The sequence below is a fragment of the Peromyscus leucopus genome, chromosome 7, assembly GCF_004664715.2.
Source record: "Peromyscus leucopus breed LL Stock chromosome 7, UCI_PerLeu_2.1, whole genome shotgun sequence".
NCBI lineage: Eukaryota > Metazoa > Chordata > Mammalia > Rodentia > Cricetidae > Peromyscus > Peromyscus leucopus.
This window is the reverse complement of record NC_051069.1, coordinates 81,549,988-81,573,374: the sequence shown is the minus strand read 5'-3', so window position 1 is coordinate 81,573,374 and position 23,387 is coordinate 81,549,988.

Genomic DNA, 23,387 nt, shown 5'->3' with positions numbered 1-23,387 from the left:
TTCAATATGTTTATATTTGATCTCACTGGGAAACTCCGAGACTGTGTTAATAAAATTAGCCTTGGATTAGGGGGTGAAGTCAGTGACTAGTGGACAAAAATTAGCCATAAAGAGTCCAGAGGACCTGGTAAGATAGATAGAGAAGTATATAGGAAAGAGTAGGGAGGGACTTAGAGATTCACAGACCTTTTTGGGTTGGAAGAGAAGGAAAGACACTCTGTGTCTCCAGCCAAAAGGGAAGGTCAGTTGTTTGCTTCTCAGCTTCTCTAATCTATCAGGTTTTTACTCCAACATCTGGCTCCCTAGTCTTTATGATAACAGCATCGTATCATGTTTTTCTAATGTGATCCATAGAGGAGGTAAACTTTTATCAATTGTACATACTTGACATCTTTGTGAAAAATTGTCTGAACTTTATGCATGGCACAAGATCATGTGGTGGCTTCTGAAGCCACCATTTCACCCTGCTGCTGAAGCTCCTTGGGGGGTTTATCCCACCAGGTCCCCCTGTATCCACTCTCTGAGCCAGCATGACCACACTTGCTCACACTCCAGCTACAGTTCAGGCTTCAGCCTCTTTCTGCTGCTGCTGCTGCTGCTACATGTCCTATCCTCAAGTGTCTCACAACCCATCTGCTGCAGATGGGTAATCAGAGCAGATTTGTTAAGACACCTGGAAAGTCCAAAGAAAAATGTTTCCTGTGTTAAGAATGGGAAATATGATAATGCAGGGAGTTAGTACTCTGTATAGTCCCACAATGGATGGCTTGAAAATGGAAAAAAATAAATGGACACCTGATTTAGCTGGTTACAATGATTACAATTACAATCAGTTTGGTAATTCATATTTTATCCTTTAAAAAGTGGTTTGGTAACTGCCAACTATGAAAAATTGACTCATTTTTGTACAAGCCTTAGAAAGACCTACTAAAGAAAATAAGAAACATAATCAGACACCAACAGAGGAATTTAAACAAAAAATTACCACACCACTGCATGATGAAACTGAAGAGGGACAGCCCAAGGTTATGAGAAAACCAACCTTAGTTTATCCAGATACTATATAATCCAACCAGCAAATGATAGGAACCCCCAAGAATATGCAAAAGTTAAATGCAAGCCTATAGAAATGTTAGATTTGAGGAGATTTAAGAAAGTGATAATTTCATTTGGCATGCATTCACCCTATGTAAAACAGATGTTAAATTCATGGGCAATTCAGAATAGAATTATCCTCCCAATACTGGAAAGATTTAGCTACAGCAATATTAGAAGCTGGCCCTCAGTTACAATGGAGAACATGGTGAAAAGAGGAAGGTAGGGCCATAGAACAATGAAATATGGCTAGAGGTATTGATATTTCTCAACACCAGTTTCTTAGTGAAGGCCAATATGCTAATTTTCAAAGTTAGTTTATATCTGAAGAACACATCTTGGTCCTTTGCCATTTAGTGGCTTTGAATACTTGGGACAAGGTCGAATAATCAGGAAAGAGGTTTGCGTCATTTACTGAAATTATACAAGGACCAAAAGAAGCCTTCACTGATTTTTTTTTTTTTTGAAAGGATTGATCTCAGCTGTAAATAAAATAGTATCAAATATAGAAGTCAAACAAATATTAATTAAATCCTTGGCTTTTAAAAAATGCTAATTAAGAATGCAAAAGGGTGATTAGGCTTTTAAAGGCAAGATAAACACCAATAGATGAATGGATTAGTATGGTCATATTTTATTTGTACTGAAATGTGATTTTATTTGTGTACTAATAAATAAATTTGCCTGGGGTCATAGCTAATAGCAAGCCATAACAAGAGCCGGGCGGTGGTGGCACATACCTTTAATCCCGATCATATGACAGGCAGATCTCTGTGTGTTCAAGGATATAGCTAGCATGGAGACACAGACCTTTAATCTTAAACTAACCATAGAGGACCTGGAAGTCTGTATAAACAGGCAGTGATGAGGATGTCATGTGGTTGGGTTTACAACCAATGAGAAGACAGAACAAAAAGTCAATTAAAAAGACAGATACATAGGAAGTAGGTCTCTTTCTGAGGGGAAAGACAACAGCAGCAGTGAAGGGTAAGAAAGGCAGTTTTAAGTCTCAGCTCTCAGCTATTGCTCTGATCTCTTGGGCTTTTAACTCTGTATTTGGCTCTTTGTTTCTTATTTAATAAGATGGTTACATCTACAGATTAGAAATACAGCTAATATTGGATTCCATACTTATGATGTTATTTAGATAGAAAAAGTAAAATAAAACCAAAGGATTATGGTAATGGAATAGTCCCTTAATTTTGGATTTCTTCTCTCTCATACCATGTGACTATTCTGTCATAAGACAAAGATTTTAGATTAACATAAACTCCTTATCAAGTTGCCTTTGTAATGATGCTTCTCACAGCAAGAGAAGACAAATGAAAACATAAAGTTAACTAATACAGAGTTTGATACCAGAAAGTGGGAGTGTTGCCTGTGATGAGCTTGACCATATGGTTTTCTTCAGAGGATTATCAAAGGACTTGTGGACTTTGGGCTGTAAAAGTTATTCAGTACTTAAAAATTAATGTGCTTTTCTGTAAGATCTTGAAAGATAAAAAAAGCTGAGAGCCATACAGTCAATGGCAGCCTATCTTATGACACTACAGAAGGAAATAAAGACTATTCTGCCTGGCCATTTGTGTGAATATTTGTATTAAGAATCTGTGAAAATTATTTACTGGACAATGGTAAATGACCACTTGAATCTGAAATATCAGCTGTGATTAAGAAGAGATCAACACACACACACACACACACACACACACACACACACACACACACACACACAAATCCATATTTCCTCAGGATTAGCAAACAGAAACTATGATCCAGGCAGTGGCGAACCTGCATCTCAAGGTGGTAGCTGAACTTGGCAATGTATGAAAGTCTCACACATCTTACTGGTTTTGAAGACATGAAAGCTGCAGGTTTTAAAGGGAAACAGGGAGAAACTGAGACTTGGTACAGTGAAAGAACAACAGAGGTCATTGGTGAAGCTACAGCCTGATTGACTTGAGATTCCAGTATACTGGAGATGCCAAAACACTGGATGTCCTTGACACAGCTGCAAGTGTGGAATCAATCTGGCCTGAACCTATGAGGGAAGTTGTGTATCCTGCAGATGGCAGTGCTGTCTAAGTGAAGCTGCCCAAGTGCTTTGGAGCCTAGAAGATCATAAGTGAGTTCCAGATGTTGAACACTGATCTTTATTTACTCTTGGATTTTGGTTTTCTTTGCATTTATTGTAACTTTGCTCTAGTCCTTCCCTCTTAGAATAAGAAAGTATAGAATTTTTTTTTTTTTTTGGTTTTTCAAGACAGGGTTTCTCTGTGTAGTTTTGCGCCTTTCCTGGATCTCGCTCTGTAGACCAGGCTGGCCTCGAACTCACAGAGATCCGCCTGGCTCTGCCTCCCAAATGCTGGGATTAAAGGCATGCGCCACCACCGCCCAGCTAGAACTTTTTTTTTTTTTTTAACTTACATGAGATCATTTAAGAGACTTTGAATTTTTCAAGAGATCTTGGGCTTTAAAAATTAGACTGCGTGTTATATTGTGATACTAACATTAGATCTTAGGGACAAGAAACAAAATGGGAGCAGGTAAGTTTTAAAGTGATTTGTTTGTGTTGAAGTGACAAGGGGTAGAATGCCAGTTTTTGTTAACTTGATATTATTATCATTGAGATTGTTTTCTTCATTTCCATTATGATAGTTTGCTAGTTTATAGAAATACTACTGATTCTTATTTTTTGATTTTGTATCTTATAAATTTGCTGGGACCAGAGAGATGTCTCAGTAGGTAAAGGAGCTTGCTGCTAAGTGCAATCACTGGGAGCCACATATTAAGAGAGAGTTGTTTTCTGCATATTGTCATCTGACTTCTACATATGTGCCCTGTGCACCTAGAATTACAAACTTAAATATATACACATTCATACTGCATAAATAAATATTAAAATGCTTCTAAGTTACAAAGGACATGTTCAGGTGTTTGTATTATTTGCAAAATTAAAATTATGGAATCTATGTTTAATTATTTATGTACAAATCATTTTCACCATCTATAAAATAAATACTTTTAGTGCTCATTTCTAATTTGGGGGCTTTTATGTTCTTTCCTTTCACGGTGCTCTACTTATTTACCACCTTAAATAAAAGTGTAAGAGTGGACTTCCTTAACTTTCCCCAATTTTGAAAGAAAATATTTTAGTTTACAATCAAGCATGGTATGTGCTTTCAGCTTGTTGCAAATGATCTTTTTAATCCATAGTACATCCCTCCTATACCTAATTTATTGAGACTTTTTATCAGGAAATGTTTCATGAATTATTTTCTTCTGCATCTTTTAGATGCTCTTAAGATTTTTATTGTCCTCTTTTTTTTTTTTTTTGGCTTGTAGTGACAGGGTTTCTCTGTGTAGCTTTGTGCCTTTCCTGGATCTCACTCTGTAGACTAGGCTGGCCTCCAACTCACAGAGATCCGCCTGCCTCTGCCTCCAGAGTGCTGGGATTAAAGTATGCGCCACCACTGCCCAGTTTATTGTCCATTGCTAATGTGGAAAAAAATTTTGTTGGTTTATGTATGTTGATCCATCCTTACATCACAAGGTTGACTTTCTCTTGGTTATGGGATGCATTCTTTAATTATCCTGATTAATATAATTTGCTAAACTTTTGTTTAAAATTTATGCTAATTAAAAATACTGAGCCATAATTTTTCTAATCTCTCTGTCCTCTGTCTCTCTCATTTTCGTTTTCATATTCTTATTGGAGCTCTTGTAGCCCATGCTAACCCGGAACTCTTAGTAATCCTGCCATAATATCTGGAATACTGTGATTAAAGGTATGAACAAATATGACATTGGAGCTGGCTTTAAAAACACTTGTAAAAACAAATTTGAAAATATTCTCTCTTCTTCAGTGTTTTTTGAACATTTTGGGGAACACTGGGTTCAATTACTCTTTAAATGCTTGCTAGTGTCTACATGTGCACCCAGCTGGTTGTTGGAGGGCTCTTACTAAGATATTATTGATTATAGCTCCCATCTCAGGTTTATCATTTTGATCTTTGGATTTTCTGTCTTTAATAGATGGTATCTTTCTACTAATTATTTATTTCTTCTAGTTTACCCACTTTGTTGACAAATACTTTTCATGAATTGTTGTAGTTCATTTGTATTTCTCTGTTGTAGTAATTCTTCTTTCATTTGTCAATGTATTGATTTGAGCATCAATTTCATCATTTAATAAAACTAACTTTGAGCAGAAATGTCTCAAATATTTCTACTGAAATCTTTCTCACTAGCTTCTGCTTTGTCTTGTGTTTCTTTTATGTAACTTTTTGAGATGTGAAATCAGATTATTTGAGATCATTTCTGTTTATATTGTCACAGATATTTATTGCTATGAACCTCATTTTTAGAGTGCTTTTGATGTATCTATTTTATGCAAACCACCTGATATATACTTATTTTTAGTATTTTTGTCTTCAAATGTTATACCAGCATTGAAAATGATTCACTCATTACCAGACAGTATTAGAGTAATCTGGAGCTGACTATATATTCACCTTTACAACTTTGTATTTTTATGTTAATACTTTGTGCCCATTCATTGTAACCAAATACATACATCTACAGGGTGAGTCTAATGGTGATAAACTTCTTAAGATTTATTTTAATTGAAGACTATATGTTTCCTTCATTCATTTAGACCAGGTTTACTGTGCATAGAGTGGTTGGCTAGCAGCTGCTTCTCATTCAACATTGTAGAAATTTCTTCCTATCCCTCTCCTCTGGCTTGGAGGCTTCTGCTAAAAGTTCTAAGTTTGACTGTAAATTTATGTGGATGTTCCTTCTCTATGAGCATTCTTTTCTATGTTTACAAAGGTTCTCAGTCTTTCACTTTTGACAACTCGACAGCCATATACCCTCTAATATGTCCTTGTGCTTGTGTTCACTTGAAATCTTTGCAGTTTTGTTACCTAAATAGTCTTTGGGAGGCTTTACTTGTTGTCTTCTCATATATCTTTTAGCCATTTTAAATCTTGATGTATGGGTGATCAATAGAATAATATTCAATATGTGATGGAAAATATTATAGTGGAGAAGTGCATATTTTAAATAATTCTTAAAACCCCTTCTGCAGTACTTATTACCTATTGCAAACTGAGATGTGGATTTACCTAAAATTATTTGTCTGTTCCAGTCAGCAAAACGATATTGAAATAGTCAGTTAATATATGTTGGATTGCACAAGCTGTATATGATGATATTAAATGGCTACAAAGCACCAACTGCTTTAGACTTTTGAGTGTTTTAGAGACTCAACAAATATACTATTATTTAAAATATTGGGCTGGCAAGATTGCTCATCAGGCAAACTATCTTGTTTCCAAGGCTGAGGACCTAAGTTTGATCCCTAGAATACACATGTGGAAAGAGAGAACTGAATTCCACAAGTTTTCACATAAAGATCAAAACATCCTTATGATCTCCAATCCACATTGACAAGTGCACACATACATGCATACACTCTCACACACATATAAAATAAATAAATGGAAAGAAGAACAGTTACTGGGCTAGGGATAAACCTGAGTGAATAAAGAGCTTTCCAAGAAGCATGAGATCCTGAATTCAGATCCCAGTTTCCCATATAACATCTGGGAACAATGGCATGCATCTACAATCCTATGTCTGGGAAGAAGAAAAGTAAAGACAAGAGGATCCCTAGAGCTCACTGGCCAACCAGCCCAGTCAAATCAATGAGTTAAATGCTGCAAGAAAGGCACTGTCTCAAAGAACAAGGTGGAGGGATACAATATTGACCTTTGGCCTCTACATGTGATCACATATATGTGCACCTGCATTCACATATGCACATATAAGAGTGTGTATACACATGCACAACACATACACATATACACACAAAGAAAACCACAAATATTCTCACAAAAATCCATGCTTCTGGCTTTATACTGTGATCTTCCAAGTTTTAGAATTATTTTGTGTGACACACCTTATATTGTGGTGATGGTGCTTTGCATTTTCCCTCTCTTCAAGGGAGGGAAGAAAAGAACACTCAGCATGACCCTACTGAGCACACAAAATTAACATGTGAGTTCTACTGAATTCACAAGGAAAGATTTTGTTGACATAACTGTATTAATTTGTATATATTATGAGGTGTATTCTGGAGTTGGTTAAAGGAGGTGGTGTTATTACATCCCTCTTTCTCATTCATTCCTTGTCAGATAACTAAGAAGAAAAATAAAACAAAAAAAAATTGTATCCTGCCTGCAGCAGAGAACAGCTGACTTCTGAGCAAACAGTACCTGTAGGATGCTTGATGTCATGCAATTCAAAGACTTCTTTGGAATTTGGATTGAGTACTGATGGGGCTATTTATTCTTTACCCAAGCTGACAACTAAAAGCTAATATTTTCTCTGGGAAAAAATACATCCTTAAGAAAAAATTCACATGCTTAATAGTGAATTATATTTCAATAAAATAAGGGCTCATTCTCTTCAAATTTTAGCAACAGAAATAAAAGAAAGATAAGATATCATAAAGTATATATTGTGATATTTGCTACAGTGGTACAAGTTAAACTGCATGCTATCACAAAACAAAATCCAATTTCCTGCCTGCCACCTTCAATTCTGACTTGACAAGTGCTCAATCCCTTACTATTTCAACTTTCCTCATTATTATTTTCTAGTATGTACCGTAATGCCTCCTTGGAGCAAATAAAACAATCTTTCTATTTAATCTACAGAAAATGTTCATGTATATTTGCTTTTACTAGGTGCAAACACACAAAAAAAGCCATTTCTATCATTAAAGATCTCCCTGGCAGTCCTGAATTTATTGTTCAGTTTTAGAACAATCGATTACTTTTTCATTTGTATGAAAAGAAACTATGTTCATCACAGTTTATTTGTTTATCTAAAAAATTCATTTAAACTATTTTGTCATGTTAAATAATAATCTCAAATAATTTAATACTACATAATAGTAAATCTTGAGCTGTTAGATATTTTTGTTAGTTTCGTTTTTATTTGTTTCTTTTTTGTTTGTGTGTCTGTGTTTGTGGTTTTTTTTTTTTTTTAGAAACGGTTTTTCTTTGTAAACAAGAATAATTTATTTAATTTACTTACATCTCAGTCACAGATTCCTATCCCTCTTCTCCTCCCAGCCCCTCCCCTACTTCCCCTTTGCGCCATGCCACCACCACCACCACCACCACCACCACCACCATCCTCTTCTTCTACATTTCTATTCAGAAATGGACAAGACTCTCATGGATATCAACAAAACATGACATATCAAGTTATAGTAAGACTAAGTACCTTCCCTTGTATTAAGGCTGGGCAAGATAACCCAGTATGAGGAACGGGGTCCCAAAAGCCAGCAAAGGAGTCAAAGACAGACCATGCTCCCACTATTAGAAGCCCCACAAGAAGACCAAGCTATACAACCACCACGTATTTTCAGAGGGTCTAGGTCAGTCCCAAGCAGGCTCCTTAGTAGTCGGTTCAGTCTCTATGAGCTCCTATGAGCCAAATCAGTTGATTCTGTGGGGTGTTTTGTTTGTTTGCTTGTTTGTTTGTTTTTTGTGATGTCCTTGACCCCTCTGACTCCTACAATCCTTCCTCCCTGTCTTCAGCAGAATTCCCCGAGCTCGGCCTGACGTTTGGCCTTGGGTCTCTGTATCTGTTTCCATCAGTTGCTGCATGAAGCTTCTCTGATGACAGTTGGGCAAGGCACCAGTCTCTGAGAACAGCAGAATATCGTTAGTCATCATTACGTTGACTTGTAGCTAGAGTTTTCCTGCTTTGCCCACAGTCAGGACAAATCTTTGTCACCCGCCAATCCCACAGCCGCTCAGACCCAACCAAGTAAACACACAGACTTATATTGCATACAAACTGTATGGCTGTGGCAGGCTTCTTGCTAACTGTTCTTATAGCTTAAATTAGTCCATTTCCATAAATCTATACCTTGCCACGTGGCTGGTGGCTTACCGGCGTCTTCATATGCTGCTGGTCATGGCGGCGGCTGCAGTGTCTCTCCTTCTCAGCCTTCCGCTTCCCAGAATTCTCCTCTCTCCTTGTCCCACCTACTTCCTGCCTGGTCACTGGCCAATCAGTGTTTTATTTATTGACCAATCAGAGCAATTTGACATACAGACCGTCCCACAGCACTTCCCCTTTCTTTTTTTTTTTAAAAGGAAGGTTTTAACTTTTACACATCTCCAAAGTCAGCTTGGTATATTTGGGAATTTGGGCGTAGCTTCTCTTACTACTTCCTGCTGGAGGGGGGGCGCTGTATCTTAAGGGGACACAAAGAAAATTTTAGGATCATGGAGTAGTCCATGAGGCTGTATCGTCTGAGCCAGTTGCCTTGAAACGATTCTGGATATTGCATCATCTGGGCCATGGTGTCATCGGAGACCTTTCAGGTGGTCTTGGCTGGTCAAACCTGATGTATCTTAATCTGGAACAAATCCATAGCCTCTGGCTTTCTGTAGAAACAAAAGCAGAGCCTCTTTTCCAAAGCAACATATCCTTATAGCCAAATTTTGAAGTCAAGGTACCTTTAAAATATACATTTTGGCATAACTTAACAGCTTTTGCAATCAAATGTTTTTCTTCAGTTACAAATATCAAAGAGAACATAATCCAGATTCTCTGTGTAGTAGCCATCTTTATGTGGCTTATTTTTTATATTACCTTGAGCCTTTTGCTTTAAACTGCAGCCTTTTAAGGCTGAAATGGTGCTGTGGCTGCTGGCTCCTCCCACTTCAGCTTTCCAACATGGCGGTGGTACCTTTTCCGCCAGCTCTGGGAGCCATCGTGGGTCTGTGCTTTTATCCAAGCAGCGTGTAGCCCAGAAACCTATTTTTGTTTTGTACTAGTAAAGGCTAAATCCACCACGCAGCTTAATGTGCCACTTGCAGAGGCCTCATTCCCGCCATACTGCAGGTCAAGCGCACACGCCAGGAACCCGCCAGGAACTCAAACCGGCAGCTGCTGCTCATTTGAGAGAGACAGTTAGGAAGCTGTTTTTAGCTCCGTTTTAGAATCTTTTCTCAGGTTTTAGGTGGAAACTCTTGCCCCACGTTGGGCGCCATTTGTAGCTAGAGTTTTCCTGCTTTGCCCACAGTCAGGACAAATCTTTATCACCCGCCAATCCCACAGCCGCTCAGACCCAACCAAGTAAACACACAGACTTATATTGCATACAAACTGTATGGCTGTGGCAGGCTTCTTGCTAACTGTTCTTATAGCTTAAATTAGTCCATTTCCATAAATCTATACCTTGCCACGTGGCTGGTGGCTTACCGGTGTCTTCATATGCTGCTGGTCATGGCGGCGGCTGCAGTGTCTCTCCTTCTCAGCCTTCCGCTTCCCAGAATTCTCCTCTCTCCTTGTCCCACCTACTTCCTGCATGGTCACTGGCCAATCAGTGTTTTATTTATTGACCAATCAGAGCAATTTGACATACAGACCGTCCCACAGCATTGACTTTTTTTTTTTTTTAACCCCATTGTGTTTGGTTCTATCTTAGGTCTCTGGACCATCCAGCTTCTGGGTCCTGGCACTCCAGGCAGTGTCAGTGGTGGGCTCACTCTCATGACATAGGTCTGAGGCCAGAACTGTCCTTGGTTGGCCACTTCCATCATCTCTGTGCCACCTTTACCCCAGCACATGCCTTAGGCAGAACATACTGTAGGTTGAAGGTTGGTGTCTCAACCCCTCCATTGGAAGTGTTGCCTGATCACAGGAGTGGGCAGTTAAGGCTACACATCTCCTATTGCTTGAAGTCTTAGCTGGGGTAATCCTTGTAGATTCCTGGGAGTTTTCCTTGCACCAGGTTTCTATCTCACCCTGAAATTTCCCCCCTTTCTGCTTCCAGTCATCTCTTTGAGTACAAATTGGCTTCTCATAGAAATTGTTCTTGGATTTAAATTATTTTTTTTTGATGTAAGGCTGCCAAAATTGTATCTATTTGATCATTTATTTACTCATCAAATAGTTGTTGATTCTATCACCAGTTTTTTTTTTAAATTTTCTTTGTTTATTAATTTGAGGAGGGGTGTGTGCATGCCATGGTAGCCACAAGAAAGCCAGAGTAAAAATTTTTGTGAATTGGTTCTCTCCTTCCATCACATGGGTCCTGGGCATTGATTTCAGATCATGAGGCTTAGCAGCACGTGCCTTCACCCCTGAGCTACCTTGCTGGTCCCATGCCGTGTAAAATTTTAGATGGTGAAGACTCATCAGGAAACAAAGGACCAAAATATATTTAACAAACTTTAGTAACGTGAGAGAAAGAAACTGAGTAAGGAGATTTTTGTTTGTTTGTCTTTGAAAGAAAGAAAAAAAGATAATAATAAAAACATTGCCAGGGGAAAAGCTAGTATTTTCAGAAAAGTGAGACGATAAAAGCAAGATAAAAAATATCTGCTCCGAGTGTAGAAGCTGTTCCAGGACAGCCAGTGACAAAATGCAGAGGAGCAAATCATTAGAAATAGTAGATAAAAATAAAATTCCAGAGCTAAAGAATGAGTACTCAGATTAAAAGGTAGATGAATAATACGTATAAAAATATGTATACACATGCCTGCACACATTCATACACAGAGATAGCAGAACACTATTAAACTAAAGACTATCTCAGACACTTCCAGGGTTGAAGACAATAAGCTCAGTTCAACACTGTGAGGAACATAACAAAAATATAGAACTTGCCACTAATAGCACAAGAAGCTAAAAGAGAAGGGAGGCCTTTGAAATTTTTTTTTAATTGTAACTTGAGGCATCTAATTCCAGCAAATCTACTGTGTGAATGTAATAGCAATGCATTACAATTTATTTTCAGTTTGAATAACTTTAAAAGTTTATCACACATGCATTTCAGGGAAGGAAATTGAGGGAATTTAGCTCTCCCACTGTTAAACTTAATAGGTAACTTCTATAAAGGAAAATAAGAGGTAGCATTATAAAATTTTAAATTACTAATAGCTATCATGGTTAAATGGCTTCTTTTGGAGTGTGAGTGTGTGTGTGTGTGCGTGTGTGTGTGTGTGTGTGTGTGTGTGTGTGTGTGTTATTTAGCATTGGATTTGTTGCTTTTGATTTGGACTTTAGAGGATTCTGCCTTTTAAAATTGTATATAATCAAAATAAAAAATTATACAAAAACAATTTGCTGTGAACTGCAATACTCAGTTATCCCCTCGACAGACCAAAGAACCAAACAAACATAAAATGGAGATGTTGAATTCTAGTCAAGTTTTATAATTGAGTTTTATACCTTGGGTTAAGCGTTTGTATAGCTGCGACTTTAATTACTTGAGCAAAATAGTGCCAACCAAGCAAATCAAGAAAAGCTCAAAATTCATAGAATCTATAAAACCAATACCTAAATTAAAACATATTCCTAAAGAATAGACATTGTTCCAGGTCTTAGGCCCTCTCCTTATAAATTTAGTAACCTGAACACTACAAAATAACACTTGCTACTTAACACCTTTCCAGATAAAAGTTCTTTGGTTCCAAACATTACACTCCTTGGTGATAAAACTGTGTCAGTTAATCGCAGGTTTAATGATTGAACCTGCGACTGGATGAGGTGACTTTCAGTGCAATGTCAAAAAGGTAATTAATAATAGGTCCCACCAAGGAAATCGAGCAGGAAATTGCTGAGTCTATTTTTAAAGAAGAGCAAGATAGAAGCAATATCAAAAACCGAAGACAGTTTTATGCTCTCTAGTTACCCTCAAAGTAGTAATTATGTGGAAAGACACATCCATCTAAAGTGGACTCCCACTGATATGAGCAGCAGATGGCTTCTTTATCTCTTCAAAAACCAGCTCTCAACTATCTATGGAATAATGGGGAATGTTAAGGACAGCATATTTATCTGTACTAACAAGAGTCTGATTGAAACAAGTGATTGGAGAGATATTGAGTGAAGTTTGGCTGGGGTTCTCATCCTGTTTCTGTTAAGCCACACTTTGCTCACATATCTTGGGGATGATATGATGCCATTGAACATCCCTGTAAGTCTAAGAGATAAGGAAACTAAAAAAAAAAAAAAAAAATGGTGATTTCCTATACTGAGCGCACAAGTGAGCTAGGGTTGAAATTTCATTGTGCAAAAAAAGGTTTTGACTGAAGAGTGTTTATATTTAAACCTGAGAATACAGAGAGATAGGACTCTTCAATTGGAAAGTTTTTTGTTTTTTTTTTTTTAAGCTAGAAAAAATACCATGTTTCTACCAAACGGCCAAATAAGACAAGTGGAGCAGAATTTTAAAAGAAAAAAAAGTGTTCTAAATTGCCATTGTCAAAAATCTCTCCAATTCAACATTTTCCCAAAAATCAAAGTATGTGTTCAAAGCTTCATTCTGCTTGTAACTGTATGTTAAGTCAGTTGTTGGTTTTTCTGTCTGCCATTTCTAGAATAAACTGCTTCACTCTAGATTCCTGGTGTTCTGATGCTTTCCCCTCCCTTATCAGTGATGTTCTCTGAGCAGAGACTGTGATGCAGATGTGTCCATTAGGGCTGGGATGCCCATTACCTGTTTACCTTGTATCTGCTTATGGTTTTTCTGTGATGATAAATGATATTTTAAAAATAAAACTCTTATTTATATTCAAAGCAATTATTTTGGATGGTCCAGTGTTGATATGAGCTAGTTTTTAGGATAGTTCATGTTAACCTAAGTGATTTATGTAAACCTAAGTAATGATTCTGAACTCTCAAACTTGGCCCACCTTCCAACCCTGGGTACCAGCCCAGTCTGACTAGTTCACTGGATCCTTGCTTGCTCTCACCACAGCCAGTGTCCAGGTCTTTCCCAGGTCCTACATCCTATGCCCAGGGTAAAACAGGATCTAGCTTAGGACACACATCTGAGCATTGATCCAGCCTGGTAACGTCACTGGAGCATTCATTATCTGTTTACACCATTCTCTACCCTTAGGACTTGCCTTTCTATATAGCCTCTATGCAGGCCTAGCCTGGTGAGTGCCCAAGATCTTGGCCTCTCCACACCACTCTCACATGTCCCACCTAAGCAGATTTAGACATTTGCTTCATTCACTTCCCTTCTCCCTCACCACTGAGTAAGAATCACTTTCTTTCCTCTAATCCAAAATCAACACCAGGTGTCTGATAGATTGAACTATCAACTCCTTACACCTAATGTGAAATCAACCAAGTTTAGACAAAAACTAAACCAAAACAAAACTTACACTCAATATAGGCTGTGTATAATCTCATACAAGACAGACAACCCATGAAAGAAAGCCACATGCCAAAGACCCATCAGAAAAATATTAACAATATAAGATATCAAGACAGTGTATTTTAAAAGTCATATAGAAGTGTTCTTCAATGAGAATTACCTAGATGAACCACAGAACACAGAACTTAAAAGAACTAATAAATTTTATCATAACAATCAAGGACTTTAATGATGACACAAATAAGCTGCTTAGTGAACTTGATGAAAATAGCAATAGACAGCTGAATGATTCCCAAGAAAACACAAATGTAAGACATTCAGTAAAGAGACATAAATATTGGAAAAAACTCATGTTGAAATGAAGATGGAACTGAAAAATATAATAATACAATTAGAAAACACAGTGGAAAGCCTTGTAAGTAGAATGCATCTAGTAAAACAGAATATCAGTACTGGAAGATAATGTAGAGGAATCAGACCACACAAGCAAAGACTAGAAAAATATTAACCACAAAGTAAAATATTCAAGAACTGCATAACATCACAAAAAGACAAAATCCTTTGATTTTTTAGGCATAAATGAACGAGAAGAATAAAGATCAATGGCATAGACCAGATAGATATTCAACAACATCATAGAAGAACATTTCACGGCCGGGCGGTGGTGGCGCACGCCTTTAATCCCAGCACTCGGGAGGCAGAGCCAGGCGGATCTCTGTGAGTTCAAGGCCAGCCTGGGCTACCAAGTGAGTTCCAGGAAAGGTGCAAAACTACACAGAGAAACCCTGTCTCGAAAAACCAAAAAAAAAAAAAAAAAAAGAAGAAGAACATTTCACAAATTAAGGAAAAACATACCCAGATAGACCCAAGAATCACACAAATTTTCAATTAAACAGGACTGAAACAAGTCAAATGTAAACTTAGTAGATGGTAAGTAATGATAAAACATAATAAATAAACAAAATAATAATAAGATAAGGGACTCCCACAGCATATTATAGTTGATACACTACATATATAAAACAAAGAAAGTATTGAAAGGTGAACAAGATAGTGTATTATTTTATTTTAGGTGATAAATAGATAGACAGACAGAGGATAGGAAATAATATACTAAATGAACCAGGGGTCTATGTTCATTGAAAACTTGGCAGGATTTAGAATCAAATAAGTCTAGGACTGACACCCAAGCTTGTCCAATGACTTGAAAATGTCCATCATTGTATCTGTGCACTCACATTTACAAGCATACATGCACACACATCATAGTATAATACACTCATAACACACACACACACACACACACACACACACACACAAACACACACACAATAACTCTAGAGTTCATTTTAATAGATGGATATTTTCATAACCAGAAAATGTTCAAAAATAAACTTGGATAGTTTTTATATTATCCAGGTGTTGAACTCAATGTCTTTTCAAATACCTCACCAGCAAGTATGACAGTTAACCCTGATTGCAAACTTGATTGAATCTTGAATTAATTGAAACACAGACCTCTGTGCAATCTGTGAGGGCATTTCCAGCAAAGATTAACTGAAAGGAAAATAAAGACTCTCTCCTGAAGTAGCCAGAACTTTCCTGAGACATCCTAGATAAAGAAATGATCCCAGAGAACAGCAGAGCTGTTAGCCTGCGAGACTCAGTCCTTGGTGGATACAGTTTCTTTGTTGTCATTTTACTTCTATCAAAATAGCTTTTTCAGCTTTAAAACATGAACTGAAGACCAGCAGCCCTCCAGGAAACCTGCAGTTCTGTAGCACACCAGGTGTACTGAAGCATCTATCTAGCTTGTGGACTGAGAAGCTCCCGGGATCTCAGCTTTTCCACTTGGTAAATAATTATTGCTGGACTATGCGGCCCACGCAATGTAAGCCAATTAAATAAATTTCATTTGTAGTGTGCGTGCGTGCGTGTATGTGTGTGTGTGTGTGTTTGTGTGTGTGTGTGTGTGTGTGTGTGTGTGTGTGTGTGTGTGTGTGTGTAAATCAAGAAGTCCACAGGCTGGCGCCAGGCCAAGCTTCAGGAATCCAATCGATGAGAGAGAGGAAAGATGCTGCGAGATGACCAGCCACACCAGCAGAAACACATGAACTGTAGACCAATAACTGTAGAGCACCAACAGGACTGGACTAGGCCCTCTGGATACGTGAGACAGTTGTTTGGCTTGAACTGTTGGGAAGGGGGGCAGGCCGGGGGATCAGGATCCGTCCCTGGTGCATGCCTTTTTGTAACCCAGTGCCTAGGGTGTGTTACCTCCTGTAGCCTTGATGCAGGGGGAGGGCCTTGGACCTGCCTCAGCTGAGTGTACCAGGCTCTGCTGACACCCCATGGGAGACCTTGACTTGAGGGAGTTGGGAATAGGGGGTGGGTTGGGGGGAAGGCTGGAAGGGGGCTGGAAGAGGGAAGATGGGGGATCTGTGGTTGGTATGTAAAGTAAATAGAAAATTTCTTAATATTTAAAAAAAAGAAAATCAAGAAATCACTCATTAGGAAAACTTGTCAGAATAATAGCTGATTTATCAATGGAAACTAGAGGACTGTGTAAAAATGCACTCCAAGGTCCAAAAACTGTTGATAGTAACCTATAATACTGTGCCCTGTAAAAGTATCTGGATAGTTGAAGAAGAAAAAAAAAGTAATCAAGGATATAAAAAGGCTAAAAGATTCCATGTCCACCAACCTCACTCTACAGAGAATATTGGCAAAAGTATGTCAGACTGAAGAGAAGAAGAAACACAACCACAGGACTAGAAAACAAATTGAAGCAAGGAAGACTAAAACATAAAATATGAATAAGAACAAAAACATTTAAAAGCACAATAAAATGACATAAATTAATATACAACTTATAATAATAATTTTACATATTTATGAACTCAATTCTTCAATCAAAAGACACAAGCCAGCTATATGGATTAAGAAACCAAATCTGCCGGGCGTTGGTGGCGCACGCCTTTAATCCCAGCACTCGGGAGGCAGAGCCAGGCAGATCTCTGTGAGTTCGAGGCCAGCCTGGGCTACCAAGTGAGCTCCAGGAAAGGCGCAAAGCTACACAGAGAAACCCTGTCTCGAAAAACCAAAAAAAAAAGAAACCAAATCTATCTTTCCATTTTCTACAGGAATCTCATCTTTAAAGACAGGCATCACCAACTGTGAAAAGATAGAAAAAAAATGTACTCTAAGAAAGTGGCACCAGGAAGTAAGCAGTTTCACAATCCTAATATCTGACAAAACAGACTTCAAACTAAAACTATTGAGAAGAGATGAAGAAGGACACTTCATTCTAATCAAGGGAACAGTTAACCAAGATTACATTAAAATCATATAAACATATGATATATCATATATTATGTTTAATTACATATCACATATATATCATATATAATTGTATAATATATAATTGCATATGCATATTTAAACCCTGACAATTTTATTAAAGTGTTCATTTAAAATTAAAGACACAGACTAACTCCAATTCAGTGATAGCAGGTCATTTCGATATCCCACTTTCACTGATAGTCAGGTCATTTGAAAAAAAAAAACTAAGCAGTGAATCATCAGAAATAATACATCAAAAAGGCCTAGTAAAAATTTATAGAATACCCCATGCATTATACTGTAAAACAGACTACATCAAATGACACAAACAAATATTAACAAATTAAGAAAAAATAGATTAAATACATACATCCTATTTGGCCACAATACAATGCAGCTTAAAATGAACAGCAAATTAATATCTCATAATTTCACAAAACCCATAGAGATTAAAAAACACATTACTGAGTATTGAATGCATCAAAGAAAAAATCAAGAAAGAAATAAAAAAAATCCTGGAATTAAATGAAGGTGGAAATACTACATAACAAAATCTCTGGAACACATTAAAAACAGTCCTGACTATTCTAAGTGCCTACATTAAAAAAAAATCAAAAGATATTAAACAAATAGCTTAAAGATGCAATTCAATTATTTCAAAGATGAAAACTTAGAGCAAACCAAGCATAAATTCAGTAGTTGTTCATATTAATAAAAATCAGAGTAGAAATTAATAAAATACAAACAAAGAAAACAAATAAATCTAAGAGCAGGTTCTTTGAGCTGATATACAAGATTGATAAACTGGCCCAACCAACAAAAATAAGAAAAAAGAGACCTAAAATTACAGAATTAGAAAACAGACACTAAAGAGACTCAGAATATTATAAGAGAATGCTAAAGACATTTACTCCATCAAGTTAGAAATTCTAAAACAGGTGGACAGAATTCTATACTCATCTAAGCTATCAAAGATAAACCAGGAAGAATAGTACCCTAAACAAATCTATAACAAAAGAAGAGAGTGAAACAACTAAAAATCCATCTGAGTGAAATTAGCCTAGATCCAGACAGAATTCTAGCAGACATTCAAAGGCACTTTACAACTGACATCTCTATTCAAGAACAGAAACAAAAGAAGCATTTTGAAGTTGCTTCTGTTTAACCAGGTAAGATGACCATGACAGAGGAGGAGGAGGAGGAGGAGGAGGAGGAGGAGGAGGAGGAGGAGGAGGAGGAGGAGGAAAAAGAAGAGGAGGAGGGAGGAAGAAGAAAACAAAAAGGAAGACAAAGAAGCTGATGATAATGACTATAGACTAGTATCTCTGATTGAACATAAAAGAAAAAATTCTGAATAAAAAACTTGCTGAGTTTCTGGCACACCTATTAGGGTGTTTGGCCATCCCATCACCAGAGTAGGTCAGTTCGGGCTGTCTCTTGACCATTGCCAGCAGTCTTTCGTGGGGGTATCTTTGTGAATTTCTGTGGGCCTCTTTAGCACTTTGTTTCTTCCTTTTCTCGTGTGGTCTTCATTTACCATGGTCTCCTATTCCTTGTTCTCCCTCTCTGTTCTTGATTTAGCTGGGATCTCCCACTCTCTTTCCCTTGACCCTCAGCCTTCATTGCTCCCACTCACGTCCAGGTTGTTTATGTAGATCTCAGCCATTTCTCCATCATTGGGCGATCCTTGTGTCTTTCTTGGTATCAGGTCGATCTCAGTCCTCAGGGGAGGCCTTGCTCTGGAGGAGGTGGGAATGGGAGGTGGGCTGGGGGAAAGGGGAGGGAGGCAGGAAGGGGGAGAACAAGGGAATCTGTGGCTGTTATGTAGAACTGAATAGTATTGTAAAATAAAATAAAATAATAATAATAAAAAAACCAAACTTGCTGAGTACTGGCATATATCAATAGATCATCCACTCTGATCAAGTTGGCTTAATCCAAAGATTCAACAATGATTCAATATACCTGACTTAATAAATGCAATAAATCCTATAAATGGACTTGAATTCAAATTAATAGATACAGAAGAATCTTTCTCAAAAGAAGAGATGAAATAGCTAAAAAGAAATCGCAAAAAAAAAAAAGTGTTTGATATCCTTAGCAATTAGGAAACACAAAATACAACTTATACTGCATCTTTCCCCTGTCAGGATGTTGTAGATTCTTGAGCTTCACTGCAGACTACCTGAACCAGAAACATCATGTACAGGGCAAAACTTGCATTAAATAAACATATTACCTGGGCAACTTCTCATTTGTCTGGAAAAACCCTCAGTCATTCAGTTTACATTTTTATCTATGTAGACAGATCAGAACAAAATCAGTTCAGGGTGTCCAGTGTTATGACAGTCTTTGGATTCCTTTATAAAGAGGGTTTCCATAAAGACAAGAAAGGTGAAGCCACCTGATTCATCATTTCCATGTGCTTCCTCCATGGCCTTGTTTCTCACTTTCTGATGATTCCAAAACTCTATAACTTGTCACCTCATCAAAAGTATAAAGAAAATCTTTTTCTTTGCATATTACTTCAAGAAGTTGTCTAGTAAAAACTATATACCAGTTCAGGTACAAAAATCCCAGAGCCAAGTTTACAATTCCATTTTCCTAAGTGACTAATATAAAACATAGAATTCATGCCTTTAATTCCAGAAATAGAGAGGTAAAGGTGGGTGGATTGCTGTGAGTTTGAGACCAGGGAGTTCAAAGTCAGCCAAGATGACTAAATGAGACCCTGTCTCAATAAAATAAACAAAACACATATATTGTCCTTAGTTTAAACTTGGCATTTATGAATTTGAAATTACTAACAATTTATATTGAATTATATTAATATTTTTAGAAGAAAAAAATTGTTATTTGAAAGAAAATTATCAGTTTTCTGTATACATATTTAAATTTGTTTTTCTACTTTGTCTATTGATTGATTAATATTATTACTATTGTTATAAAAATTATAAAAATTTTTCACAATATTAAGAATCATTTAATATGAAATAGTAACATTATAAATTATGAAAATAGACATACCCTCTTAGAAACAGGTGCCTTGATGAATATTAAGAATTTAATGGATATATCAACTGCAAAATATTTATTACAGTCCTTAAATATATATATTCAGGTTAATAAAGTAGGTGGTGGTTTATATCTTATTCAATAATGTATTGAAAAGCTTTAAAATAGATAAAAATCCTATACCAACTAATTATGTCACTTTATCAGAGTCTAAACATTGGTTATTCCTTTAATGTTTGTTGGAAACTTGAGACAAATACTCCCAAGCCCCCATTAGAAATGACACACATAATTATTGGCAGATGATTGATGATGCAATTTCCTGGCATGAAAGACCCATTTAAGGCAGACCATAAGTTCTGTTCAGGGCAATGGTAAGTGGTTTTGGAGCCCTGGTGTGTGTCACAATAACCACAGGATATGTTGACTTGGCATTTAATGAATGTTTAATGATGGAGGAACATGTGAAGGAATTCAGATTTGTGTTCCTGACTGATGACTAAGGTGACTTCTCTGCTGTGTATTTGAATAAAGACACATTCAATTTTACCAGCCAAGTTGATTCAATAGTTTTTAAACACTAAAATACAATAACCAGTCCAATGTATCAACAACCCACTATTCAGGATACATAGTGATTTGTGTGGGACTGTGAACCAATAACTTCTCTGGTATAGGTCTTCAGAGTCTAAAATAATCTGTTTACAGGCATCAGACTGACATCCAATTTCAGTTTCTACAGAAACACATTAGAGCAAATGTGGATTTCTTGAAGAATTGTTTTCCTAGATGTGTTTGGCAGCGTGAAATTTACATTACTGTCTGTGCTCATTATGGGTTGCATTGATTATAAAGCAGTAGTGAGGGCATAATGGTGGTGTTTTTGTCCATAGGACCATAGAAAAATGTGGTTCATAGAAAAATGAGGTAGTCTGACTTATATCAGTCTGTCTTGATTGGCTAACACAAAAAGTATAAACAAAAATAAACATAAAATTAAAATCAACTTTTCCCATTCCTTATTAATTGCATTTCCTCCCCCACCAAATAAAAAGATCATTGTAGGAATTATTACTCATGAATTATGTTAATCAAACTTAAAGAAAACTATAAATCTATGGTTGGTTAAAAATGAAGGAAAACATTAACCATATTCTTGCAAAACCTCTGAATCTAAATTTATACCAGTCTATATATAATCTCTAAATTCTCATTGTGATTTGTACAGACACTCAACTCAAAGTGGTAAAATAATAAGATCATTAAAATTTTCAAAAGTGGAACTGTATATGTAGTCTAAATTTCATGGCTGTGGAGATCATGGGTCCTCGTGGAAAACTGAATACTGTTGTTTAGCAAATTGGCAGCATTAAGCTGCCCTTTAAATATTTATCTTTATACCCAGAAGCATAAGCTACTCCCAGCTCTAATAAGAGAAGCTATCCTTTCCAGTGAATGGTGGTGCATGCAGAGACTCATGGTAGCTGGGAAAAAGTGACAGATGAATCAACATTATATTATATTATATATGTAAATAATAAAAATAAAGCTTAAAAATACAAAAAGCCCTTGCCTTTGCCTGTATGTTGTAGAATATTCTACCTTTTCCTCTAACCCTTTCAAAGCTTCAGGTTTTATTTTTATGGTGTTTGATAGACACAGTTAATTTTTGTTCATGGAAAGATAAGGATTTATTTTCATTCTTCAATATATATGTATCTCATGTGTCAAGCAGTACTTTTGGGAAGATGCTATGTTTACTTCAATGAGTCAAAATTAATATTCTAAAATTGTATGAGGTTATATATTGCTCCTCTATTCTACTTTGTTGATCTATATGTCCAATTTCTGTGTCTTTTTTTTTCAGCACAAAGCTTATTCTATTACTCTGGATTTGTTATAAAGTTTGAAATAAAGAATTAGCCTACAGAATGGGGGAAGATTTTCACCAAACCCACATCTGTAAGAGGGTTGATCTCCAAAATATATAATGAACTCAAGAAACTAGACATCAAAATAACAAACATAACAAAATAACAAAATTAAAAATTGAGCTATAGAGCTAAACAGAGAATTCTCAAAAGAAGAATTTCAAATGGCTGAAAGACATTTAAGGAATTGCTCAGCATCCTTAATTATTAGAGAGATGCAAATCAAAACAACTCTGAGATACCATGTTATACCTGTCAGAATGGCTAAGATCAAAAGCACTACAGACAGCTTATGTTGGAGAGGATGCAGAGCAAGGAGAACACTCCTCCACTGTTGGTGGGCGTGCAGACTGGTACAGCCACTTTGGAAATCAGTATGGCAGTTTATCAGAAAATTGGGAATCAATTTACCTCAAGACCCATCTATACCACTCTTGGGCATATACCCAAGGAACACTCAATCATACCACAAGGACACATGCTCAACTATGTTCATAGTAGCATTATTCAGAATAGCCAGAACCTGGAAACAACCTAGATGCCTGTCAACTGAGGAAAATTCAGTACATATACACAATGGAGTACTACTCATCAGAGAAAAACAATGACATCATGAAAAATGCAGGCAAATGGATGGAACTAGAAAATATCATCCTGAGTGAGGTAACGCAGACTCAGAATGACAAACATGGTATGTACCCATTCATTAATGGATACTAGATATAAAGTAGGCAACAACCCACAACTCCAGAGAAGCTAACTAACAGAGAAGACCCAAAGAGGGACACACGGACTGC